The following is a 27,766-nucleotide window of genomic DNA, read 5'->3' as shown; positions in this document are numbered from 1 at the left end:
CTTGCTGAACTTAAAACCTGTTACCTTAAATAAGAAAAGGACACACTAGATAATGTAATCCTAGATACAAATGGAATTCATTTGATCATAGATTTTGCTCTGTCAGAGCTAACATGGGATTAAACAACAACAACAACAACCAGTTCTAAAAGTTAGGTGTATATAGGCTGTCATCAGAGAGAAAGCCAATTACAAGCTTTTTTTCTTTTCTGCAAATAAAGTGAATTGTTTGCACAACCAATTGGAGTCAATCTCTGAGACATGTTTACTAATAAATAAATAGCTTAAAATGGAAAATAGAATTGAAGTCATTGAAATATCAAAGATACATGATGAAACTAATGAGAAGAGATTAGTGATTAGTCTAATTACTCTATTGTTTATTAACCATGTCATCATCACCACCCTCATCGTCGTTGTCATCATCATCATCACTATTTTACAACTGCTTTTTATTATTATTTTTTTTTTTTGTATGCTTATATGGATTTGGATGGCTCTTACACCATCTCATTATTGCTACTGCTGTCTGAATCATCTGCAACACACAGCTACGGAGAAGGCTAGACAATTTTGTAGTTGTGTATGGATTAAATTCATGATTTTTCTTTATCTTGCCACTGGTGCCAGATAAGTTGTTTACAGCTTGACTGAAAAGTCCTATTCTCATCTATCATCATCATTGCTTTAACAATCACTTTTTCATATTTGCAAGGGCCAGACAAAATTCATTGGGAAAGATTTTTTCATGACTTGTTTTCAAGAAAGGAAAATATCTCCCTATGAGAGAACCTGTTTTCATAGAAAATTAGAAATGAATGATACCACTTGCATGATGGTGATGCTTGTTTACAACTATCATTTGATGCCAAGATGAAGGAAAACACACACATACACACACAAAATATGATGGGCTCCTTTCAGTTTCTATCAGACAAATCCACTTACAGTGATTGGCAGCATAGAGTGACACTAAATTTCTGCAATGCTAAGTCTATAATGGTAGCTGGATTTGTTCTTGGTTGTGGCACTTCATTCAATATATGTTTGTACCTATATTTACTAGCCATTATCTGTAACTTACATTTTTTATTAGGTTTTGCCAGGTTGATGTACCCTTGCCTTACAACATAAAGTATTAATAAGGGATCTTCTATGTAGTCATTCTACTTACAAGAAATATCAGCTAAATTTCCCTCAAATCATACATTCATCATCTTAAAAAAATGAAATTGAAAGGCATATTAGATGATTTAGTCTTAAATATCACTAAATAGATTAAATGGTTTTGATAATAGGTCTGCTTGACCAAGATGTAGACAAAGCCTTTGCTGTGGGTTCCATGATCTTTTAAGTATTATAACAGGGTTTTTATTCACTTATATCTTTTATTTTGTTTCAGTCATTGGACTGCAGTCACTTAAGGGCACCACCTTGATGGGTTTAGTTGGACAAATCAACCCCAGTATTTATATTTCCCACATTTACTACTTATTCTACCTGTCTTTTGCCAAACTACTGAATTCATCATCATCATCATCATCATCGTTTAGCGTCCGTTTTCCATGCTAGCATCTGTTGGACGGTTCTACTGGGGTCTGTGAAGCCAGAAGGCTTCATCAGGCCCAGTCAAATCTGGCAGTGTTTCTACGGCTGGATGCCCTTCCTAATGCCAACCACTCCGAGAGTGTAGTGGGTGCTTTTTATGTGCCACCCGCACAATTACAGGATTACAGGAGCATAAACAAACCAACACAAGTTGTCAAGTGGTGGATGAGGTGGGAGACACAAAAGAAAACACAAAGATGTATATATATATATATGTCACTGCATGGAATTTTTGGCACCTTATTCTAAAGCCCAGGCTGATAAATGCCTTATCAGTGGATTTGGTAGATAGAAACTGAAATAAGCCCATTCTACATTCATATGTGTGCGTATTTGTATCTATGTATATCTTTGTGTTTGTCACCCACTACTATTTGACAACCAGTGATGGTTTGTTGATGTCCCTGTAACTTAATAATTCAGCAAAAGAGATTGATAGAATAAATATCAAGCTTAAGAAAATAAGTACTGGGATCAATTTGTTCAACTAAACCCTTCAAGATGGTTTCCAGGATGGCCACTGTCCAATGACTGAAACAAATAAGAAAAAAAAAAAGATATATATATATATATTCTTTTACACATTTCAGTCATTTGACTATGGCCATGCTGGAGCACCACATTAAAGGGTTTTTTATTCAAAGATATCAACCCCTGGACTTATTCTTTGTAAGCCCAGTACTTATTCTATTACTATCTTTTGCCAAACTGCTAAATTATATGAACATAAACACACCACCATCAGTTGTCAAGTGACGGTGGGGGGACAAACACTGACACAAAGAGACACACACATAAATACATACATGTATGTGTGTGTGTGTATGTATATGACAGGCTTCTTTCAGTTTCTGTTTACCAAATTCACTCACAAGGCTTTGGTTGGCCTGAAGCTTTAGTAGAAGACACTTGTTCAAGGTGCCACACAGTGGGATTGAACCCAAAACAACATGGCTGCAAAGTGAGCATCTTAACCACACAGCCATGCCTGAACTATATATGAGAATTGTAGATGGAGCATTGGATATGTTGTTGTCACTGCTGCAAATGTTGTTGTTTAATGCTAGGTCAGGTCTGATTGAGCAAACACCTAAAATCAATTTAAAATATAATCAATGAGACAGTTTTAACATTACAGTCCAGGTTTTTGTTATAAAATTGTATTTGAAGAGAAGAAATGTCAAATGACAAAACCTTATTTTAACAGTTTGTAAATTATGTGCTAAAGTAAGGAAAATATTGAACATACACAACAATTTCATTAAAATATTCATTCAGAAACTGTACAAATACTATAGTTGGCTAATCAATACACCAATACACTCTTTAGAAGTAAAATAATTTGGTAAAAACCAGAAACACATTATATATATATAAGTTCAGTAAAATTTAGGTTCCCCCCACTAGTAAATCTGAATAACAGAAATAAGCAGTGTCTTTTTTTTTTTTGGAAAAATCTGTTACAACTGTGATGTTGTTGGTAAAACATGTTCTTTGTCTATCTACTTATCCTCTTGGTGATTTTGGATAAAAAGAAAATTTTACAAATGAATCCTTCGAATTTAACTAAATTCTATATTTTTATGCAGCTGAAGATTGCTCTACATTTTAAATTGATGTAATGTTTGCATTGTTCAATCAAATGGAGTCGCATGAAATGACCGTACTGCATTACCCCTGGATATCCTTGTTGCTTATTTTGATTATATATATATATATATATATATATATATATATATATATATGTGTGTGTGTGTGTGTGTAAATTAAGAAATGAAGTTAAACGCAGGTGTTTATTCAAATCTTTATACTTCCGACATATGTTTCGAAGAAAACATTGATATTATTCCGGAGAGAATAAAATGATGTAAAATAATGCAATCATCTCATCAGGGAAAAAAAGAGAAACAAAATACATCAATAAGCCATTTTAACTGAATGTGATTACCACATATATGATGAAGGGGAACACAGGCAAGTTATTTTTAAAAACCTGTTAACATCAAAGGCAATTTAGAGAAAGAGAAGAAGGAGAAAGAAAGAAATTAACAGAAATTAATGGAAATAAGCCTAAAAGCATGGAAATAGATATATTAATTTTCTGTTAATTTCTTTCTTTCTCTTTCTCTCTCTCTAAATTAACTTTGACGTTAAATCTGTTAATGGTTTTTTTAAAAAATAACTTGCCAGCGTTCCCCTTCATCATATATGTGGTAATCATATTTGGTTAAAATGGCTTATTGATGTGTTTTGCTTCTCTTTTTTTCCCTGACTAGATGATTGCATTGTTTTAATTCATTTTATTCCCTCCAGAATAATATTAATGTTTTCTTCAAAACATATGCCAGAAGCATAAAGATCTGAATAACACCTGCGTTTAACTCCATTTCTTAATTTATCTATGTTATATAAAAACATTTCACTAAACACTGTAATTTCTACCTTTATAAGTAGGGTGTAACATCCTTGGCACTTATGTGAATTTTTGCTACTCTGGTAACTATTTATTTATTCTTTCCATATTATTTATACACATCGAAAAATACACATACATTTATATATCTATATATATATATCCATATATATAAATGTGTGTGTGTGTGTGTATGTATCTATATATATATCAACCAGGGATTGTAGTTCTGTGAGCTGCATGGTGACCTAAATAATGCTGGTGGCACAAATAGAACACCCAATCCATACTGTAAAGTGGTTGGTGTTAAGAAGGGCACCCAATTCTAGATACCATGCCAAAACAGACATAGGAACATGATGCAGTCTTTGCACACATTGGATCTGATTAAACTGTCCAACCTATTCCAGCTTGGAACAGAGATGTTAAATGATGATGTGTGTGAAAGTACATGGCTTAGTGGAGAGGGTGTTGTGCTCAGTAGTTAGGATGTTGCACTCACAATTGCAAGATTGTGGTTTCAATTCCTGGACTAGTATTGTGTTGTATCTTTGAGCAGAACACTTCATTTCACATTGCTCCAGTCCTTTCAACTATAAATGGGTAACCCTGCAACAGACCAGCATTCTGTACTGGGAGAATGTTTGCCTACCTACTACCTACTAGGGTGGTATCATTCGAAAACTACAATAGTTTGAGAAATCACATTGTGACCAATGGTGTATAACAATATCTGTCAGTCTCATTGCTACAGATATATATATATATATATATATATATCACTCCAGGTCATCAGCGTCACTCAGGCTCATCACAGATTTCACATAAGACACATGTACAAAAGAAGGTAAGAGATATAATGTACACTGCAGACTTATATGTACACTGATAATTTAACAATAAGACAGAAATATAATTTTGTTGTCTTTCTCCATTTTTAAGTTAAGAGTAAAAATAGTTTTAATATATCTTTCTCCATTTCTAAGTTAAGGGTAAAAATAAAGCAACCCTGCAAAACGCAATTGATCTTTACACACAGAGGCACAGAATAACAGTAATCATATAACAACAGCGGTGTGCACAACAAACATCAGTGATCTGACTATTGCTTGTTCTCTTGACAAGAGAGACCAGTTAGTCTTTTACACCTACCAGGCTTGTTCATATTAGCCTGAGTTGCTGAATAATTTTTTGTTCCTTTAAGAATATTGTAGAATGGAAACTTTTCATAGATTGGAACTTAAATCCTAATCTCTATAGAAATGTATTGTTCCCAAGAAAAGATTGAATTTGAATTACTTTTAATTTTTACGATTATAGATAACAACACAGGATGTAACTTCTGAACCCGAGTTAAGCACGTGTGAACGATGTCGGGACTATATCTGCTACAAATGACATTTGTTGACATAGGGCAACTCTAAGTCAACCGCCAGACACTGAACAAAAATAAATTAACTGCATCCAGGCTCAATAAAAGGAGCCCAAGTTATTGGCTGCAATTACATACTTGAAGTCAGTGTTGGCAGAAAATAAATCAGCTTGCAAATACATGTTCACTTCACCAAATTTATACTTGGGCTAAGCCCGAACAGCCCGAGTGCCGGAGTTGTCACTGATATATATATATATATATATATATATATATTTCTTTTTCTTGTAAAGATTGTACTGTTTAGTCAGCTATATTGTATATTTGTATAGTTTCTAAGTAAATATCTCAGTGAAAGTGAGTGAATATTTGATATTTTCTTTACTTTAATGAGTGAATCACAACTGTTGATGTGAGACTTTTGTCAGTGTATGTTTCTGCTCAAATATACACAGTTTTATAACAGTTTCAAAATTATATTCTTACTCTATCTCTTTGATTTTTTTCTTTTTGATTTTGATTTTTATTCTCTGCTCGTTTTTTTCTCTCTATTGATTAATCACTCCAGGTTCAACATATGTTGAAATGTCATAATTAAAATGTGTTGTGTCTGTGTTCATGAATACAACTTATTGTAATGCTAGATCACAAATACAATCTTACTTATTTCAAAAACACCTTACGTCATTAGACAAGCTAGTTGCGATTGGCATTGAGTTTCCTGTTATAATAGCAGTGAGTGTAAAAAAATACTTGATGCACAGTTTGCCTAATAGAATATGTCCACTTTAGAATGTCAGCTCTAACTACTAGAAAAGTTTGCAGTACTGATCCCATTGAATTGATAATAAAAGAGGAAGAATGATTTAGATATCAATGAAGGTGGTGAGCTGGCAAAATTGTTAGCATACCAGGCAAAATATTTAGCAGAATTTTGTGCGTCTTTACAAATTCAAATCCGCCATGTTTGACATTGCTTTTCATCCTTTCAGGGTTGTTAAAATTAGCACCAGTTGATCACTGGTGTCAATGTAATTGACTAGCTCCCCCAACCTCAAAATCGCTGGCTTTGTGTCAAAAGTTGAAACCAATATAAGGTAACAATGAGTCATGCATTGAAAGGTTTCAGTAAAGAAAAATTTACCAATGAAAAGACTAAATTTATTCTTAGTACTCTTTTACTTGTTTCAGTCATTTGACTGTGGCCATGCTGGAGCACCGCCTTTAGTTGAGCAAATCGACCCCAGGACTTATTCTTTGTAAGCCTAGTACTTATTCTATCAGTCTCTTTTACTGAACTGCTAAGTTATGGAGACATAAACACACTACCATCGGTTGTCAAGCAATGGTTTGGGGGACAATCACAGACACACAAACATATACGCACAAACATATACACACATACATATATATATATACATATGTATATATATATATACATATATATGAAGGGCTTCTTTCAGCTTCCATCTACCAAATCCACTCACAAGGCTTTGGTCAGCCCAAGGTTATAGTAGAAGACATTTGCCCAAGGTACCACACAGTGGGACTGAACCCAGAACCATGTGGTTGGTAAGCAAGCTACTTACCACACAGCCACTCCTGTTAAAATACAAGAATACTTAATAAGGTCATTGACATAAAGAGTTAACAGTTGATCAGAATTGTGAAAGAAGTCTAGTTTTAACTACATTAAGATTATAGAGGTTTCTGTTAGAGTTTGCTGAAGAGAATGAAGAATATTCCTTAAGCTGAAGGCTTTTGATGACAAGTGGAGTTTGGATTTTTCTTCGGTGAAACTCTTCAGAAATAGCTGTTTTGTGGACATCTAATATTTCCTTTCTGAATATTTTACCTTTTACTCTAAGTGACTCAATACTTAAGAAATTGCATCATAAATTAACTATTATGATGACATTAAAGGACACTTGTGTGGCGTGTCAGATATAATGCCTCATATTATTTAGGTACTTGCCTTTACTATTGAGTTCAAATCCAAATTGAGTCAACTTTACTGGGTATCTAAACAATGACTACCGTAAATCCTCAAGTATAATACGCAGGGGATTTTTAGGGGGCTGTACCTCTGAAAAAAAAACCTAAACCTTGTGTATAATACATATCTCTTCTCTAACTTGAGTCAAGGAGGTCTATATAACATCCTTGGTTTGTAAAAATGTATACGGTAACATCTTTTATTATTATTGTACATATAACATAATGCAAAGATGTAACTTTTTTGTACATTTTGTTTGCAGAATATAAAGAAATAACAGTAATAACATTTAATAAATGTTGTTAACTGCAAGTTATGGATGATTCTTTTATGACTTCATTGCTTTCAAGCTTAGCTTAAGGTATTTTTGCGCACGACATCAGAAAATGTGTCTGAATAAACATTGCCAGACAGCAAATAGAGACTCGGACATTGCTTAGAAAATAATTTTCATTTTTAACCTTGTATATAGTATGCACTAGGGATTTTGTCTTTAAATTTTGGGAAAAAAATACGGATTATACTCGAGGATTTACAATATACTCTTAAGTTTATGTCATTATAACTGTATTAGAAATCATTATGGCAACTTTAAATATTAGAAGATATGGTTACTGAAGGTCCTCATTGTTGAAAGAATAGAATTTCTAGGTTTGTAGAAGCTGATATTAGCAATGACCAGAATATTAGATTTAAATAATGAAGCAAAATGTCAAATTATCACATCTCTGTAGGAGTATATAAAGTTAGGGTGAATTTTACATTTATAGTCAGCTTGTTTTTGTTCTGATTCATATTAAACATTTGGAATCTGTCTGATTATAAATGTTGTTTTTTTAGCATGGCTTTAAATTAGGTCTATAATTTAATAGGTTTTTAGAAATCATTCTAAATTCGTGCATTGTTGTTTTTGTTTTTTGTTTCATTCTTTTCTTCCTGAAAATTGTAGAGTCATTGTGAAAATATTGATTTATCTACCACCTACTCAGATAAGTAAAATTTATTGAAATATCATGGAAAAATCTTGAATGGATGTAACTTGTTTCAATTATGATTTCATATTTTTTTAAGTAGTTATATCTTGAAGTAGTAATATATAAATTTTAACTATAGCAGTTATTAGTACATTCATTGTTTATTCAATGAGCAAAAGATTGCTGTAATATGTTCAGTTAAGAGCATACAACATAGCTTAAAAACTTGGAATCTAGAGACTTTCTATTAATCAATGACTTCTTATCTGTCTCAAGCACCTTCAGTAACACTATCTTTATTCACCCTCACTCTATTTTTAGATATTGGCATAATTTGTGCATAGCTCATTGCAATCTGTGACTATATATCTTAGCTTTACAGTCAAGTATTTCCTATAGCTCTCCTTATGAATTTATCTACCTCTCTTCTCTATTTCAATGTAAAATTTGAAGTACGTAGCATGTATATTGTTTTACACCAGTTCATTTGGTTTCCACCTTCGATCTAATCTGTAACATGAAGACGACTGCTATTTTATCTCGTCTACCTGCCTTTTTTGCTGTTTTTATTTTGTACTTATTATCTCTGTTATCAATATATCAATAGGTTAACCTTCTGAGATAACTACTTACTTTGACATAAGATCTTTAACAAATTACCCAGTTGTCATTTCTACTTATTTTGTATATGAATTCATTTTAGTCTGCATGTATTGAACTTCATCTGCGGTAATGTAAGGAAAGCTCTTGCTGCTCATACAAATATCACTCGTGATTTTATTGGAGTTACCTCTCCCTGATGTTGTTTCAGATTTTAAGCCCTCTTTGAGGGAGTTTGTCTACTATATGCATGGGTAATCTTAGTTAATATTGCATGCATGAAACCATATCATATTGTATTTAGTATGGAGAATGCTTTCTTGAGGTCATTTCTCTCAGGCATATTGGTTGATATCCATAAATCCATAATCAGTGTCATTTCAATGTGTGTGTGTGTGTGTGTGTGTGTGTGTGCATGTGTGTATGTGTGTGTGTGTGAGAGAGAGAGACAGACAGACAGACAGACACATGCACATACATGTTCACGCATATGTATATAATACATGTGTGCATGTTTTTATTTGATCATAACTTGAGCAAGGTAATGCTGATATTGGCACTCCTTGTTGTCAGTTGCAGTGAGGACATGTGGCTTAGTGGTTAGGGCATTCGGCTCGGCTCATGATCGTAAGGTTGTGAGTTTGATTCCCAGCGACGTGTTGTGTCCTTGAGCAAGACACTTTATTTTCATGTTGCTCCAGTCCACTCAACTGGCAAAAATGAGTAGTACCTGTATTTCAAAGGATCAGCTTTATCACATTCTGTGTCACACTGAATCTCCTTGTGGACTACGTTAAGGGTACACGTATCTGTGGAATGCTCAGCCATTTGCATGTTAATTTCACAAGCAAGCTGTTCCATTGATCATATCAGCTGGGACCCTCGTCATTGTAACTGACAGAGTGCTCATGACTAGTTGCTCAGTGCTTTCAAATACCTGTGGAAGAATGATGTCTGTACTTGAAAAACCAATAAGGGTTGGCAACAAGTAGACCATCTGGCCATAAATTCTGCCTCAAACACATCTTTGCCCAAACCCATGCTAGCATGGAAAAATGAATGCTAAATGAGTGAACAGTCAGGCAGAAGTGGCATCTGTCTTGCTTGAATGGTGATTTTTACATGCCACCGGCATGGGAGCCAGTCAGGATGGCACTGGCTTGAATGATGCTTTTTACATGCCGCTAGCATGGCTTGGGTGCCACTCAAGCAGCACTGGTATTGGCCACACTCAAATGGTACGTTTTACGTGCCTCTGGCACGGGTGCCAGTCAGGCAGCACTGGCATCAGCCATGACTACAGTTTCATTTGGTTCAACAGGTCTTCACAAGCATGGCATATTGCCCAATGATTGAAGGGCACTTTTAGAAGGACCAGTTCTGCAACACTGGATTATTCATTTTTGCCAGCTTAATGGACTAGAGCAATGTGAAATGAAGTGTTTTGCTCAAGAACACAATGTGTTGCCTGGTCCAGGAATTGAAACCACAATCTTGTGATCATGAGTCCAACACCTTAAACATAAGGTCATGCACCTTAATTTTTTTTACCTATGTTCTTTGCCTATGAGAAAACTGACTGAGACTTCATCATCCCACCTTACAGCTTGTACATATTATACATCTACTCACTTCTGTTCAACACCACTACAATCTCTTCAGATGTACTTTTTATTGTACCAATGTTTTATGGTGGTAGGTCTTAAGTTTTGTACATGACAAGAAGAGAGTTGGGTTTCCTATAGTGGTAGTTATGGGTTGCTTGATGTCAATTTTTTATATCTGAAAGGAAGAAAGTTTGTATAATTATCTGATAATGGTCAAGAGTTCTCATACATGGACAGGTGTTTCTACCTGATTGCCCTACTACTATGATCAATACCAACATGGTATAAGCAATACCATATATATGTATTTCAAGATTTTCATTGTATTTATGACTGACACTGTTTTATTAAATGGATGATCTTATCGCCAATGCATGAACAGGGGTTGTTTTTCAGTATTAAAGTGTTTCTTCTTTAATACTAAATGGGTTATCTTTGCTATTACTTGCACAAAGTCTGTGTCTTTCTTCTGAGAATTTTTATTCAGAATTTTACTACATTCCTAAGCATGTTACTTCCATTGTAGCCTGTAGAATCTATCCTTCTCCTATGCAGAATCTCTTTCAAAGTTATTACCCTCCTTGTTCGGTCCATCTTTATTGTAGCTGAAGAGCCACGCTTCAGAGCACTCTAATCAGGACTGTGTGAGCAACCATGTAGAAAGAAGCCCTTCCACTTTCATGCATTGTCAGAATAGTTGAAATAACCTAGAGAAATGACAACTGATCATAACATGTTAGTAGAGTTGAAGTAATTGGATAAATGACAATTGATCATGTATTTTATAATAGCTAGGGTAATTGGAGTAATAGCAGCTGGGCATACTTGGTGGGAGAGTTGCAATGACAAGAGACATGGTTGATCATACTTATCAAGTTGTCTAGGTAACCATTGGGGGGTACAGAGTGGAAGTGATTGTAGTAGTGATGGTTGGGTGTAATTGTTTAGGTAAGAGTAGGAATGGAAGGGTGGAGGTTCCATAATGCTCACCATGCTCATGGGTAAATATGCTTGTTAGACAAAGTAGTGTATCTTTATTTCCTGACCATGCAATGTTATCCATAAGATAAATATCTGTAATATTGTCATCATCACTAATTAATATTGAAGATATTGGCATTGTGAAATGTAATCAAAACAGGACAATAAGCCAACTCAGGATGTAACAATAAAAGAAGTCATACCACTAATCTACACATATACACATACACGTGTGCATACATATGCATTCATTCACATAATCTTATCAAATAAATGCATCTATAACATATATATCCTCATTATTAAAATACATAAACTTAGACTTAGGCATGCATGTAAACATTCATGTATCATCATCATCATAATGCTCAAAATCATCATCATTTTGATACCCATTTATTGTTGTTGGTATGGCTGGATGTGCTTCCAACACCAGTATATTGCTATTCTTTCAAGTTTGATGAGATTCGTGGTTGAACAAATTGGAACGAATGCTCTTCCACTTCTTGTAGAAAGCAGAGGACTCTTGTAAGGCACTCTATTTGCTGCCAACAACTGCTAAAGGATGGGTTTAGGATGCTGTGGCTAAAAATGCACAGACATGCGCTGTGGCTGAGGTATCTCTAGCCCTACCTGGACAGTGAATGGGTGTGGTCTCCATTTGTTAAATTGATGCTTCCCAGGTTCACTTCTTTTGGTGAACTGGAACCATGGATAAAGTGCAGACCAAGGCTGGGAGCTTGGCAGAGTGCCGGCAGGCACTTGTGCTTCTCTCCCGTTCAAGTGATGCCAGTAGCGGGGGTTCCATCTCTGTTTTTTATAGGGAGTTGGTAGAGGCCAAGTATGATGACGGTAGGGGCAAACTGGGCTTCGATGACAGTCAACTTGCCAGTTTATACCGGAGAACATCTATGCCAGGACCTATGGACAACTTCTAAAGGTCCCTGGCTTGGCAGTGTTTCCGAGGAGCTTTGCCATCATCATCATCATCATTTAACGTCCACTTTCCATGCTAGCATGGGTTGGACAATTTAACTGAGGACTGGTGAACCAGATGGCTGCACCAGGCTCCAGTCTGATCTGGCAGAGTTTCTACTGCTGGATACCCTTCCTAACGCCAACTACTTCGAGAGTGTAGTGGGTGCTTTTACGTGCCACCGGCACGAGGGCCAGTGTGGCTCTGCATTTTTTCAAGCCTTAACATCTAAATAAATGCATCTCATGATAAAAAAAAAAAATTAATCTATATTTTATTTGGTCATTCTTTTAGAAGGTAAAGTTGATGGGATGACAATCAGTAGAGTGTCAAACAAAGTTCCTTGTTCTATTCAGTCATGTCACATTACATTCTGAGTTCAAATCATAGTGAAGTGGATCGTGCCCTCCATTCTGCAGGGTTCAATAAGGTCATTTAATCTGTTGTTGTCCCCACCAAAAATTGTGGTTTTGTGCCAAAGTCTGAAACTATTACTTTTAGATAATCTCAACCACACCCTACTGCCCTAAAAAAAAAGATAAAGGACAAAAGTAATACTTGCATGTGTTTGTATTAGAAAGAGAGACTGTGCATATGTATCTATACATACAATTTTGATATACATGTTGTAAATCAATCTTTGTATATCAGATTATATTCATTGAAACTTGGTTTAAAAATAAGGTGTCTTTTGTAGTGTTTGTAGTCAGGCAAGTATTAGCAAAATAATAATTGAAAAACATAAAGGTTTTCAGAATAATAGTATTTATTTTTTATGTCAACAGCACAGAGTAATCTTTCATTGTAAAGAACAATCCCTTTCCCAGCTAACTCTGAAAACTATTACTACATATATTAACATTTTCTTATACGGAATTTTCAATACCAAGCCCACATGTTAACTAAGTTGATGTTACTTAACTAAGTTCATGGTACTGAAGAATTTTAATTTCTTCAGAAAATAAAAAAAAATTAAAAAAAAAACAATTGCCACCTGACTTTCAAAAGTGGTTTCTCAGGCAGCTATTTGAACTGTGGGAAAAGTCAAGAGAATCAGTTTACAGTATATTACCATAGAGGGATAAAGGCCACTATCAACTAAGATAAGGAAAAAACTTTGTTGGACCTTAAACCAAAGCTTCAGGATGGAAACTAAATATCATAATGCAATTAGATTAGCCAGTGTTCAACTGCTTCAGCTTACTTCATCATTACCATTATCATCATTACTTGCTTATGCATTGATGAGCTCACACTATCATTTCTTTGGGTCTCAGCATCCTTAGAGCTAACATAACCATTGGTTTCAGTGCTTTTTCGGTCTTCCAGCACAGTAGCACAGCTATATTTAAGTCTTTTCTACTATCAGCATACACCACTTTTCACTGAAGTGTGATCCAAAAGCATCACATGTCTTTGCTAGTAGAACTATTTCTCCTGTACGTAAGCTAATGTCTGGCTACTTTCTTAGTTCTCTTGAACTCCATAAAGTTAACATTGCTTATCCAACAGACAATACTCTATTTCTTTCTCTATCACAATTTTTCCACACTTCTTGTCCATTTTCACTATCCTGCAGTATCACATGCTTTACACATGTTTCATACACATAGCATGTTTGCAAATAGAAATCCCTTACTACAAGCAGAACAAATGACTTCCTGACACAGAATATTAATGAAATTTTCATTGCTGTTATTACAGAAACTGACTTTGACAAATCAGTGTAAATATCACCTTTCTAGAACCCAGGGAAAATGTGAAAGAAGCAAACAACTATCAATATTCAATACTCAACAATCCCAATGTATTTGGATGCATGTGAAAATCACAGTTATTGATTTTTTTTATGTGAAACAATTCATAAAATAAACAAAATTTCTTCAGTGTGACTGGAAAAAATTATCTTTGAAGTATATTGTTTTAACTAGCAGGTTTTCTAACATACCTCATGTTTATTGATGAACAGTTCCACTTTCAATTGATTGCTGGCCTCATTTAAAAAGGGAAATACATCTTTGCAAAGAAAAGTTGATTTCATGTTCCCTTCCAAATATTCGAAAATGATGAAACCTAAAAAAGCTGCCTTTCCCAAAACAAAACTTGATAAAACATAGCTTGTGATGAGACATAAATTACCTAATGCAATAACCTCACTACCATGGGAAAATTACATGCTATATAAATGTCGATATCCTGTTTCAGTTGCAGCAAAGTGTTCAGCTTGATAATTACAACTTATTTATCACCATTGATCCATTCATTAAAAGTCCCATGATGTGGTTCATATTTAATAGTAGATTCAACTCCCTTAAAATTTGAGTGGATATCTATTAACATTTAACTTGAATCTTTCCTCCGTTCCTCCCCACCCCTTTCCATTGAAACCCTTTTTTACTGCTTGTTTTATAATTTATGATGAAACTGGTGGCCTTCTATATATATATGCTTGTCCTATTTCCTTGTAAAGCAACTGAGGAACTTTTGTTGTCTATGCCAGATTGCCAATCTCTAGAAGTTTCTCCCTACAGCTGCAGCCCCCCACATATTTTGATTAATGTGAAGCCCTTATCTAACTACAGAATCAATGACTCCATAAAGGGTGTATTGAAATTTCTTTTGACAGTATAGTCGACTTTTAGTTAACAGGACATCAGTATTGTATGTTATATATGCACTTAATTTTTAGCTGCTTAGTGTAAGCAGCCAATAACGTAATACTGTAGCTTTCTGTGGTGGTTTCTGGAGGTAATATAGTTTTATTTTGTGACCTAGTTAGTGACAGTGGTAGTTTAATGTTAAGAATGTAAACAAGATTTTCAGAAATGTAGCAAAATGTATAGGCTCTTGAGTATTGAAACAGGAGCTTTAAATTCTGGACATCTCCGATGACTGACAAGAGGAATTTCCTGAGCATAATTCACTGAATGTTGATACAATAAAATCTATGATAAAAGAAAACAAAAACTTAGTATTAGAAGCACTCATCATTGTATTCAAAAGAATGATTTTCTTTTATTTTTCTATGCATCATCATAAGCTAGATTTCTGCTGGCTTAATTGGCATGCTAATTCAATTTAATATAACTGCATGTATTTACTTCAAACAGGTTCGTAAAATACCAGTTTGAATGAGACAGTAATTCATGCATAGGAAAGTAACAATTTCCAATAGCACCATTCATAAAAAGTGTACAAGTATTGTTATGCATGTTCTGCAAATAAACTTCTTTTGGATCATTTGTGTAATTGTGAATGGAAAATATTGTTGAGATAAATGAAAGGAAAACAACATATGTGGGCAGTAACTAGTGAGAATCACAATATTACCAAGTGATGACTGATTCAACTGAAACATGTTTTGTATGATGGCTGATTAAAATGAGTAGTTGTAGATTGCTTCATTCTCTCACTGAGTTCTACCAAAGAGAGAAAAAGGGAAGTAGAGAGAGAGAGAGAGAACTTTGAGTTCTGCTTATGTAACCAGTGGCTGAGAGGTACTACCCTCTCATTGCTCTAATAAACTGGTAAAAATTGGTGAACAAATAAAACGTCACTCGCTTGTATGAGGGTCACTACATTATAAACATACATGTATAATGGCTGCATTTTGAGGGGAAAGTCCTACCTCAAGATAGCAGCAAAAAGCAATAGGGAATTATCGCTAAAAATTAAAAGCTTGGGTCAAAAGACAGCAGATTTTTGAATGCTACATTTCAAAAATAAGTTGATGCAAAATAAAAATGAGTACGAATATGTTAGGAAGAGCTAGTCAGCAAAAGTTGATATAAATTAATTATACTGTTCTTAGCTTTCTCAAGGAGTTCTTATTTCTTTATTGCCCACAAGGGGCTAAACATAGAGAGGACAAACAAGGACAGCCAAAGGTGCATAACTGGTACTTAATTTATCGACCCTGAAAGGATGAAAAGCAAAGTCAACCTCGGCAGAATTTGAACTCAGAACATAATGGCAGACGAAATACCGCTAAGCATTTCGACCAGCATGCTAACATTTCTGCCAGCTCGCCACCTTAATTCTCTTAATTCTTAGTTCTTTCATTCTTTTGAGCCAATTACTCCTGAACTATCAGCCACCATATACAAATTTAACAAATGAAACAAATTAACAAAATCACAATTAAAACAATTGTTGTTGTTTAGTTCTAAATCAGCCCAGATTGACCAGAACTTTGACCAAAAGTAGTCAAGCTATGGCATCCTATACTTCTCTCAAACATTGCATTTCTAGAACCACATTATCCAGTGAACCCTCACTTCAAGAAGCTGAGGCGTAATTTATGGGAAATTTGGCAGTTATTTCAAGCAGGCTCCCTCTTCACCTCACCTCTGTTTTCTGTGATCTACAAGAAAATGTTAACGTTTTCATTTTAAGATAGTGGAATAGTACAATCAGTAGATTGCTGGATAATTAAGTCTTTGTTGTATTTAGTCACACTTTTTGATGACCCGAAACAAAATCCCACCAGGGCCAGCTTTGCCTGTTATCTTGGTAGGTTGATAAAATAAGTACTAGTCAAGTATTGGTGTCAGTTTAATCAGCCATTCTTCCTTTCAAAATTTGCAACAACCATGTTAAAAATTATTGTTTTACTTATTTATCATTTTGTTTTAACATGCTTACATGGATCAGATGTTGAAACAGATTTTCTGTGGCCTGATGCCCTTTCTGTCACCAACCCTTTCCTGTTTCCATGCATGGTTAATATTTTCCCATTGTCGGGTATGTTTTTCATGGAAGATTGAAAATGAATGATATTGCTTGTATGACAATGATTCTTGTTTGCAACCATCCTGCAATGTCATAACAAGAACAATCACCCATATACACACACACGCAAAACAGAAGACATTGATTCTGAACTTGAAACCACATGGCTGGGAAGTGAGCTTCTTTCATCATCATTGTCATTTAACATCTGCTTTCCATGTTGGCATGGGTTGGACAGTTTGACTGAGAACTGACAAGCCGGGAGGCTGCAGCCATATGTTATTTATTTTGTACTTTATTTGTAAGTCTTAGTTCAAAACTTTCATACTTTTGCTTTGTATATCACCATTTCCTTTCTGGCTTCATATTTTAGAAAAATTCCAAAATTCTAGAATAAATCAAAAAGCATTTTTAAAAAATGTCCCCCTATTCATAAAATTATTGAAGTCCTTTTCTGTTTTTCCTACTTGTTTCAGTCATTGGACTGTGGCCATGCTAGAGCACCACCTCGAAGTGTATAGCTGAACAAATTGGCCCCAGTACTTATTTTTAAGTTGGTACTTATTCCATTGTCCTCTTTTGCTGAACTGCTACATTATGAAGACCTAAACAAGCCAGCACTAGTTGACAAGCAGTGGTGGAGGACAAGCACAATGACACACATGCGGACGCATGCGCACACACACACACACACACACACCAACAACAACAATAACAACTTCCTTACAGATTCCATCTACCAAATTCACTTACAAATCACTGGCTGGCCTGGGGTTTACTGTAGAGTAGTACACTTGCCCAAGGTGCTGTGCTGTGGGACTGGATCCAAAACCACATGGTTGTAAAGTGAGCTTCTTAACCACATTTCCATGCATGCTTAAAAATATTAAGGAAAGTATTTTATTTTTCCCAGGTGCCATTCTTTCATGCCTTTGAGAACAAGGTAATAACCAGATTGCCAGACTAACAATGCGGGCAGATTCCATTCTGTCTTGACTGAGTGGTTAATGATAGGAGTGGGATATGAGTGCTCTGTTGTTGTCTTTTTCAAATAACAATTATGCAAATATTGGAATTTGTAGAAATTACCCTGCCCATATTGGCACGGTTAATAGAAATTGATGTAAGACTATCATATAAAAAAATCTGAATGCGCAAAAATTTTTTTAATTGAAAGTAATAGTACATACATTCTTATCATCTGAATACTACATTGTGAATTAGTTTTCAACAGCAACTTACTCATGTCTGTCATCATTGTTGTATGGCAAAAGTTAAGTTTTTATCATCTCCCAACCATTTCTTTTACTCTTCTTTTTCTCACACATTTAATATTCACCTATATTTGTAAGTTTACAAATAAGAAGTGGAAGGAGAAAAAGTAGCGAGATAGAGGGTGTATATACAAGCAGGTGTAGAAGATTGAAAAGATTACTAGCTTTTGGAGGTTATTATCAAACAAAAAACTATGTGTCTTATATTAATCATACTTCTCTACTATCCTTTTCATTGTAGCTTCCTTTAATGCTTATTTAGAACATTTGATAAAGCATTTCTTTGTAAGATACTTCTGGCATAATACAAGAGACCATGGATACAAACAAATGATTGTTTATTTGATATGCAACTCTGTTTCCAATTTAAGTTACTTCATTGTTATCTTTCTTTTATATGTAGCACTTAAAATTGTGTAGAATATTTTAAATGAATGCTATTTTTCAAGTTTAGGTTACCGTACTCATCACCCTTATCCTCCTCTTCTGCTTCCTCCTCCTCCTCCTCATCATCATCATCATGTTTATTTTGCATGCTGGCATTGTAGGGCAAATGAGCAGGGTGATGAAGATGGTGTGAACAGCACTGGTGGTGGGGAGATTAGAGTTAAGAGTGATAAAGGAGATGGGCAAAATGGGCAATAGTAGATGAGAGGTTGGCGTTAAAGATCTAAGGTGAAAGGACAGTAATACAGTTTTGCAATGTAGTTACTTTTTCAAGTGCCTTGCCCTCTCTCTCTATAATTCTCTCAACCAAGTCTTCCTTGTTCTACATCTATTCACAGCAATTCTTCATTTAGCATTCGGTTTCTATTCTCTGTAAATATTCACTTTAATACAGTTGTCCACTGAGCCTTGTTAAAGGCTTCCTCTAGGTCAACAAAATGTTCTATGTTACTTATCACTGCAATATTTATTACCAGGAATATGGCATCTGTGGTTGGTTCCATATCTTTAAACAGAAACAAACTATTTTCTATCCACATCAACTCAGCCTCAAATCTGCTCTCCTACACACACACACACACACTTAATAACTGAGCTATGCACTAATATAGTGTTTTAGTTCTATAGTTATGTCAACATTTAGATTAGTGGTTTTCAACCAGGATCCATATAACTCTGGGATGGAATCCATATAAGATTTTGTCATTAAAATTTATGTGCAATACATTGTTTATACTTCTACAATACACAACATATTTTAACAATTTTGTGAATACAATTCTTAATAATAGTTAATGATTAAAGGGCGGTGAGCTGGCAGAATTGTTAGCACACCGGGCGAAATGCCTAGTGGTATTTCATCTGCCGTCACATTCTGAGTTCAAATTCTGCCAAGGTCAACCTTACCTTTTATCCTTTCGGGGTCGATTAAATAAGTACCAGTTACACACTGGGGTTGATGTAATCAACTTAATCCCTTTGTCTGTCCTTGTCTGTCCCCTCTATGTTTAATCCTCTGTGGGCAATAAAGAAATAAATATTTAATGATAAAAATACAATAGGATTTTTTTGAAGATTGAATGACTATGGGGATCAACCCAAGTAAAATAGAAATTAAAGGGGTCCATAGGAAAAGTTGTTGAGAACCATTGTTATAGATGTTTGAATTGCGTATATTTTAAAAATACAGTAAAAAAAATGTGTTTTGGTCCTTAAATATGACAGTCTTTGAGAAAAAAGTAGGAATTAGTCAGAGTTAAAGAAGCTGCTATATTAACCAAATTGGGCTATGGTGGTGGTGGTGGTGGCAGCAGTGATACATAAATTGATGGTTCAGATGACCTGGGATGTTATGTGTAGAGTAACTGATACAGTTTTATATATCCTGTCACTTTTGTATGGGTGCAGACACAGCTGTGTGACTAAGAAGTTTGCTTGGCAATTCTATGGATTCTGGTTTGATCCTATTGCATGACTCATTTAGCAAGTAGTTTACTGCTATATCTTTGGAATGAGCCATGCCTTGTGAATAAAACTAAGACTGAAATTGTACAGAGACCCATTTGATTGACTATACCTGTTGTTGGATGGTAGACTTAATATGTTGCCCAGTTTAAAAGTACCACCTTGCTCTTGCTTGGGTACCTTTAGCAAAATCCACTCTGTTTCAAACATTCTAACCAGGTGCCCTGTCTGGATAGTTCACAAGTTGTAATTTATTTCTCCCTCTGTGTTATATTCAAAGTCCTTCAAAAAAGATCATGTATGATGCTCTTCATTTTGTGACTAAGTCATAAATAATCTTTTAAAATCCTTCTGAAGCTGAACTTGTGTATAAGTGCAGACATAGTTGTGTGGTAAGAAGTTTGCTTCCCAATCACATGATTTTGAGTTCAATCCCACTACATAGTGGCATCTTGGGCAAGCGCCCTCGACTGACCAAAGCCTTGTGAGTGGATTTGGCTGATGGAAACTGAAAGAAACCCATCGCATGCATGTGTGTGTATATATATGTATATATGTATGTGTACATTACTGACTCCTTCCCTTCCTTTCACATAATAGTTGTTAATGAGAGCCCACTATCCATATGTTTTGTTCTTCATTCCCAATCTTCCATGGAAACATGTCAGTTCATGGGATAATATTACCTTACTTGGAAACGTGTGAGGGTTAGCAACAGCAAGGACTTCTGACCATAGAAAATCTACCTCAACAAATTCCACCCAATATATGTGAGCTTAGAAAAGTGGATGTTAAAATGATAATGATGATAGTCAACTGTGGGCATGTCATTTACTTGCATAGCAATTTATTTCTTAGGGGTATAAAACTCCTGGCTAACTGAATCTGTAACTCATATCTGATTTACTATTTCCACTTTTGCCAATGGAGTATATGTAAATGCTACAACTTCTTATTTTTCTCTTATATACCTCTTGGTAAATAAAATGGGGCACCCATATACAAAAAGTTCTTTAAACAAACATATTGAATAATGAAGAGTATTTCTGAAGGAAACAAAACTCTGATAATGTGCTGAAATTTGACCAGTGAGCTCCCCCTCCTCTTCATCATCAACATTAACGTTCGTTTTCCATGCTGGAAATCTAACAAACAATTTGGTTAACAGACAGGGCTCTGGAGTGAATTATGCTCATATAAAGTGACCCCACTGTATCTTTGATCAATTGTACATGAAATATTAAAAAAAAAATTAAATACATTTGCATAGGCGCAGGAGTGGCTGTGTGGTAAGTAGCTTGTTTACTAACCACATGGTTCCGGGTTCAGTCCCACTGCGTGGCACCTTGGGCAAGTGTCTTCTACTATAGTCTCGGGCCGACCAAAGCCTTGTGAGTGGATTTGGTAGACGGAAACTGAAAGAAGCCCGTCGTATATATGTATATATATATATATATATATGCGTGTGTGTGTTTGTGCATCTGTGTTTGTCCCCCTAGCATTGCTTGACAACTGATGCCGGTGTGTTTATGTCCCCGTTACTTAGCGGTTCGGCAAAAGAGACCGATAGAATAAGTACCGGGCTTACAAAAGAATAAGTCCCGGTGTCGAGTTGCTCAATTAAAGGTGGTGCTCCAGCATGGCCGCAGTCAAATGACTGAAACAAGTAAAAGAGTAAAAGAGAGTAAAAGAGTAGATGTTAATGTTTATAAGTATTCTGTTGTTTTAGATTGTCACCCTATTGTATATGTATGTGTATTAGTGTGACAGTTTGTGTGTGTGTAATATGTGTTTACTGTGTGTGCATTTATGCACATACATATATTTAGGTCTATAAACATCACTGTGTGTGTGTGTGCACATACAAGCAAACCTTGCATACAAATATTCTGTCCCACGCAGATAAGGAAGTAATACACAGTATTCTTATCAACAACCAAAATAGCTGCGAAATTTCTTAAACATCGATAAGACTTCATATCTTAATGTGAAGTAGTTTAGTCTGCTAACAAATTTCTAAATTATCAAGATTTCAGATATTGTTGGGGCATTTTGAATTTTTCATTTGATATTTCCAGTTACTTATATTATTATTACTGTTGTAGCAAGACCTATTTTTCAAGCAGAAAGTCACAATATTACAATAGAATATGCCAGTGTCATATTATATCTATTAGAATGGCAGTCAATTTTTGCAGCTTTAATCTTTTTAACTGAAATTAGATATCTAGAGCATTCAAACTACACTAGCATAGCATTGATTAGTCACTATAACAGGATGTTTCTCTATCATTTCAAGGTGGCTCTGCAAGTCCTCTTCTATGACACCTTCTTCTGTTATGTAAAATATATTGCATACTCTGTACTGGCTAATTTGTTCACTTCATTGGTCCTTGTCTCAACTGATAGCATTTATATCCTGAAAGATTAAGTTTATTTTAACATACTTTGAGAAAACAAATTGTACAATCGAACACTCTTGAATCACAAGAATAAGTCTTCAGAGCCTTGAATGAGATCTGTACTTATACTTCACCTTTGCCTTTGTCCACTTCTACTTTTGCCAATCACTTTATTACCACCTGTCACCTATTCCTGCCTTCATCTCATTACCTACCCTTACCTTTGTCCACCTCTACTTCTACTAATCACTCACCTTCCAACTCCTTCCTAAATAATCCTGCCTTTTCCATTTTACTCTTGCTTCTTTCTGGTCCCCCTCCTCACTCATCCCAGCAAATGTACATGATCTGGGTTATTGACCACTTTCTCCACTTACACTGTTGCTCCCCTCACTAAAAAACTGTTGGATTTCGGAGATTTGGGAGTTTTAATTTTTTTACACCATAGATTATCAACTGTGTATTTTTTTTTATATCTAGCTTAATGTTGTGTAATATAAAGTGTTGCAATGTTTACTTGTAGAAGCATAACTATCTTATGAGAAAGTGTGGTACTTGTACAGTTAACAACTCTCTCATATGCATTAAAGCAGACACCAGTCAGCTGTAGTTTATTCTGAAAGACTTGTGGTTTATTGTCGGTGAAAATGTAATGAGAATTATCCTCTCTTACACATGTTGTACAAGATATACATAAGCACATAATAGGTAATGTGCATTAATGAAATGGGTTTACTACTTCAATCTTGAGAATACAACAGTTTAGTATTCAAAGAACAAGTAAAACCAGATCAAGATAAAATTTCTTCTATTCGTTCTTTACAACAACTTACTGATCTCACTTCTGACACCATGTTATAACTGTACGTTGATGTCGACAAACATCATTTGTGAACCCTGCAGAACACTAAACTCTTGTTTTTCTAATATATTATTAATGCTAGTTTATGATTCTCTGCCACAAAATGTATTCCTAATACACATTAATAGAATAAGACAAACATTAATTAAAGTAAAAAGCTGGATATTATATATCAAGACAAGAATAAAGCCAATATAGACGACACCACACCTAATGAAAAACAAACCAAGTATATTTCATGTATTAAATGAACTGGATACACCTTAGCTAATGAATAGTGAATCTCATTATCGAAACACTTCATTCAATAGGATACACATACATTAACCCTCTAACGTTCAGACTAATTTGTCAAATGTTATGCTTATTTATACACATTGTTTTGAATTAACCATGCATTATCTCACGTCTTTGAGATTTCAATGATGTGTGTGTTTATTTTTTTAGAGTGATATTGTAATGTTGTTGTGAGATGTCAGATCTGGTTGGTTTGAACATACAAACTGGTAGGATATTTTGGCTGGATACAGCCAGTTTAAAAGACATGCATTGGGACCAAACTTCATAATCACACAACCATACTTGTGCTTGATATTCTAGCCATGTCACTAAATTCATTTTATCTATAGAATAAACAATATGGCTGCATGGGTAGAATATTTCAGTGAGGGTGGTCTGCATACTAAACATTAATGTGATAAGGTCTAACATATGCTATATAGTGAGCTGAAAATCTTCGGTCAGTTGAGATTATTCAAGCAATTAGGAAACAAAATTTCCTCTGGGGAAAACAATACAGCTAAAAACAACTCCAATATGATCAGCTGACTGAAAATTTTGAACAATATTGACAATATAGATTGAAGTAGATCTAGTGTTTAACCCATTTGATACCAACCCACCTTGGACTGTTCCTACTTCTATGTTACAAATTCCAGTTTAAAAGTGATCTCAGTTAAAACATCCCATTGAACATCCATGTTAATCTAAATTCCTAGAGTTATTTTACCTGGCATTAAATAACAATAACAAAGAAGATAGACTGGATAATGCTGCCCTAGATACACTTAAGCAAAAAATGAGAAAATAGTCAAGGTTTTTGATCATAGGTTTGGTTGGTCAGTTCAGAAATGACCTGGGCTAACCAACAACAACATTGTGAGGTTATATTTTTGTCAATGCATTAATAAACTTTGAATTCGATAGTAAGCTTAGTCTGTTGCCCAATTAAACACTAGCATCTGACGTTTGGGTGCTTTTAGCAGAGTCAACTATGGTGTAAGCATTCAAAGGCCTGTTCTCTGGTCTGAGGATAATTTTCTTCCTCTCACTAGTCTCAGAAGTTCTGGAAATAATTATGAACTCTGTCCTCCCCAACTGAATAAATGATAAAAAAAATATTATTTTGTGTCATTAGTAAATCTAACATAAAGTTTTTATAAAGTTTTCTAGGAGTTGGTAGACAATTAAACCTTTTCTTAAAGTTTCAAGGTTCTACATACAAAATTTTATTAGCTCAACTAATGTTATTTTTCAGATCTTCTTCAACATTCAAAAGCCATCTACACAGGGCCTTAGTGTACTGATTAGCCTTTCTTGCACAATATTAAACTGTCTCATGTTATGTACTGATGCTTCACCAAACATTTAGTTGATAACATACAAGTGTAATAAAAGTATAATAATACAAGTAGATGGATGAATTGGTTATTTTTATTTTATAATTTTCAGAATCTGTCAAATCAATTGCCATTCTTTAATACAAAATACACTACTTGATTTAAAATTATTTCTTAATAGTGTTCCTGTCCAATTTCTATGTCTCTGATTTGAAATGCTTTGTAAATGTTATTATTTATTCAGTCAGTTACTGTCATTTAGACCACTTACTTTCATTATAAAACTACTGGTTATTATGCATACAAAGAAGGCAAATGGCAAGGTATAATTCTCTTTGTGATCATATGAAACCTAATGAAAGGGAACTGATAGCTGTGATAGATAGGATGAAGACTAGTTGGCTGACCTCATCAGTACAATGTATTCTTTCTTAGTAATCAACAAATATTTTCATTATTGTTTGGCCTGAATCTACATTTGTTCCCACATGACTAATGATTTTTGCATTGATTTTTTTTCTTTAATTTTCATCAAAATTGAGTTGCACTGGAATATCAGGATGAGCCAAGAAACTTCTATGACTAACACGCACAATCCTATCAATAACATTATTTTATGAAAGAAGCCATAAGCTTCCCTAAATATAGACTCACTGGTGCAGGTTCACAAGAAGGAAGTACACATAATTACATTAAAATAAAGGCCAAGGGTATTTCTGAAATGATATATCATATTTTAAACATCTGGTAAAAAAATTACTCTGGCGACAATTGATATGGTTGAAAATTCAGCAAAATTAGTGGAAAGAGATTTGCTTGCCTCTCAAGACAATTGAGAGATTATAGGCTGTACGAGGGACGTTCAATAAGTAATGCCTCTGACCCATTTGCAGTTGTTTGATCTAGCTGAAATTTTGCATGTGCAATCATTTATATCTCTATAGAGTAAGTGACAAATTACAGCTCTGAACTAATTGTGGTTTCTGATTTACAGGTGTTTGAACTGAGTCAAGTGTGAAATGGAGCCTGTTGAGTGTCGAGCAGTGATCCGGTTTTTGTATTTGAAAGGATGCACACCACGGGAGACTTTTGATGAAATGAAAGTAACTTATGGTGATGATGTCCCATCATATGACCTTGTAAAACGCTGGGATCGTGAATTCAAACATGGTCGGAACTCTGTGGAAACAGCTCCCAGATCTGGTCACCCCCTTCTGCCATTGATGAGGCATCTGCCCGACAAGTTGAGGCTGCCATTTTGGAAGATCGACGCATAATTATTCGCCAAATAGCCCATGAGGTCAAGATTAGTACCGGGTCTGTGGAAACTATCATTCATGACCATTTGCATATGCAAAAGGTGTCTTCCAGATGGATTCCCAGGTTGCTCACGCCTTTCTAGAAGCAAGACCGCGTCGAGTGCTCGAGGATGAATTTGGAGATGTGTCAAGAAGATGAGTCAAAATTTTTCAAAAGACTGATTACACAGGATGAAACCTGGGTCCATCACGATGATCCAGAGACCAAAGCCCAGTTAATGCAGTGGAAGCACCGTGACTCACCCCCTCCAAAGAAGGCAAGGGTGCAGCCCTCCGCTGTCAAGGTCATGCTCACAGTCTTCTGGGACCAGGACGGAGTAGTGATGACAGATTTCCTGGCAAAGGGTACCACAATTACAGGAGCCTATTATGCTTCACTTTTGAGGAAATTAAGAGAAGTTATCAAAATCAAGAGGCGGGGCAAGATCAGCAAAGGCATCCTCCTCCTGCAGGACAACGCTCCGGTCCACAACTCGCTTGTCGCCAGATCAGAAGCACAGGCGTATGGCTATGAACTCCTCCCTCATCCCCCCTACTTTCCTGACCTTGCACCCTCTGATTTTCACCTCTTCCCAGTCATGAAGTTGTTTTTGAAAGGAAAGCATTTCCCAGATGATGCAGCCTTGATTTCTGAAGTCGCGTTCAGGTTGGAGGACCAAGCTGGGGTCTTCTACAAAAACGGTCTCCAGAGCTGCATCAAACGATGGTAGAAATGCGTAACTCTGGGTGGTTCCTATGTAGAAAAAGACTAATAACTGTGCCAAGTTTCGTTGCTCTACTGCTATAGGAAGTGGGTCAGGGGCATTACTTATTGAACGCCCCTCATATGTTGTGCAATAATTATTTAACTCTTTTGATTACCTTTTCAACAACTTGTAGTTTCCTTCAAATTTTCTCTAAATTGTGCTTTTTACCTGTGTTAGTTTTTCATCTACTACTATAGCTTTTGATATTCGAAAGGCTAGTTTATGTACTTCAACAAAATATAGATTGTTACATTGAAGAGAAAGGTTTGTCAAGTTTGAGTGGAAAGTGATGTGAAGCATATTGCTTATCCTTTAATGATTAGTAATTAAGTTGCAGAGATCTAATTAATTATCAGACTTGAATAATTATAGGAT

General features: G+C 35.2%; 1 protein-coding gene across 2 annotated transcripts in view; it reads left to right on the top strand.

The window, feature by feature from the left end:
• LOC115213502 (unconventional myosin-Ic) overlaps window positions 1-27,766 on the top strand; it is a 188,687-nt gene that overhangs the window by 14,486 nt on the left and 146,435 nt on the right. The window lies entirely within an intron of this gene.

Source organism: Octopus sinensis, linkage group LG6 (genome assembly GCF_006345805.1).
Source record: "Octopus sinensis linkage group LG6, ASM634580v1, whole genome shotgun sequence".
In the NCBI taxonomy this organism is placed as follows: Eukaryota; Metazoa; Mollusca; class Cephalopoda; order Octopoda; family Octopodidae; genus Octopus; species Octopus sinensis.
This window is presented reverse-complemented; position numbering and strand designations above follow the sequence as displayed.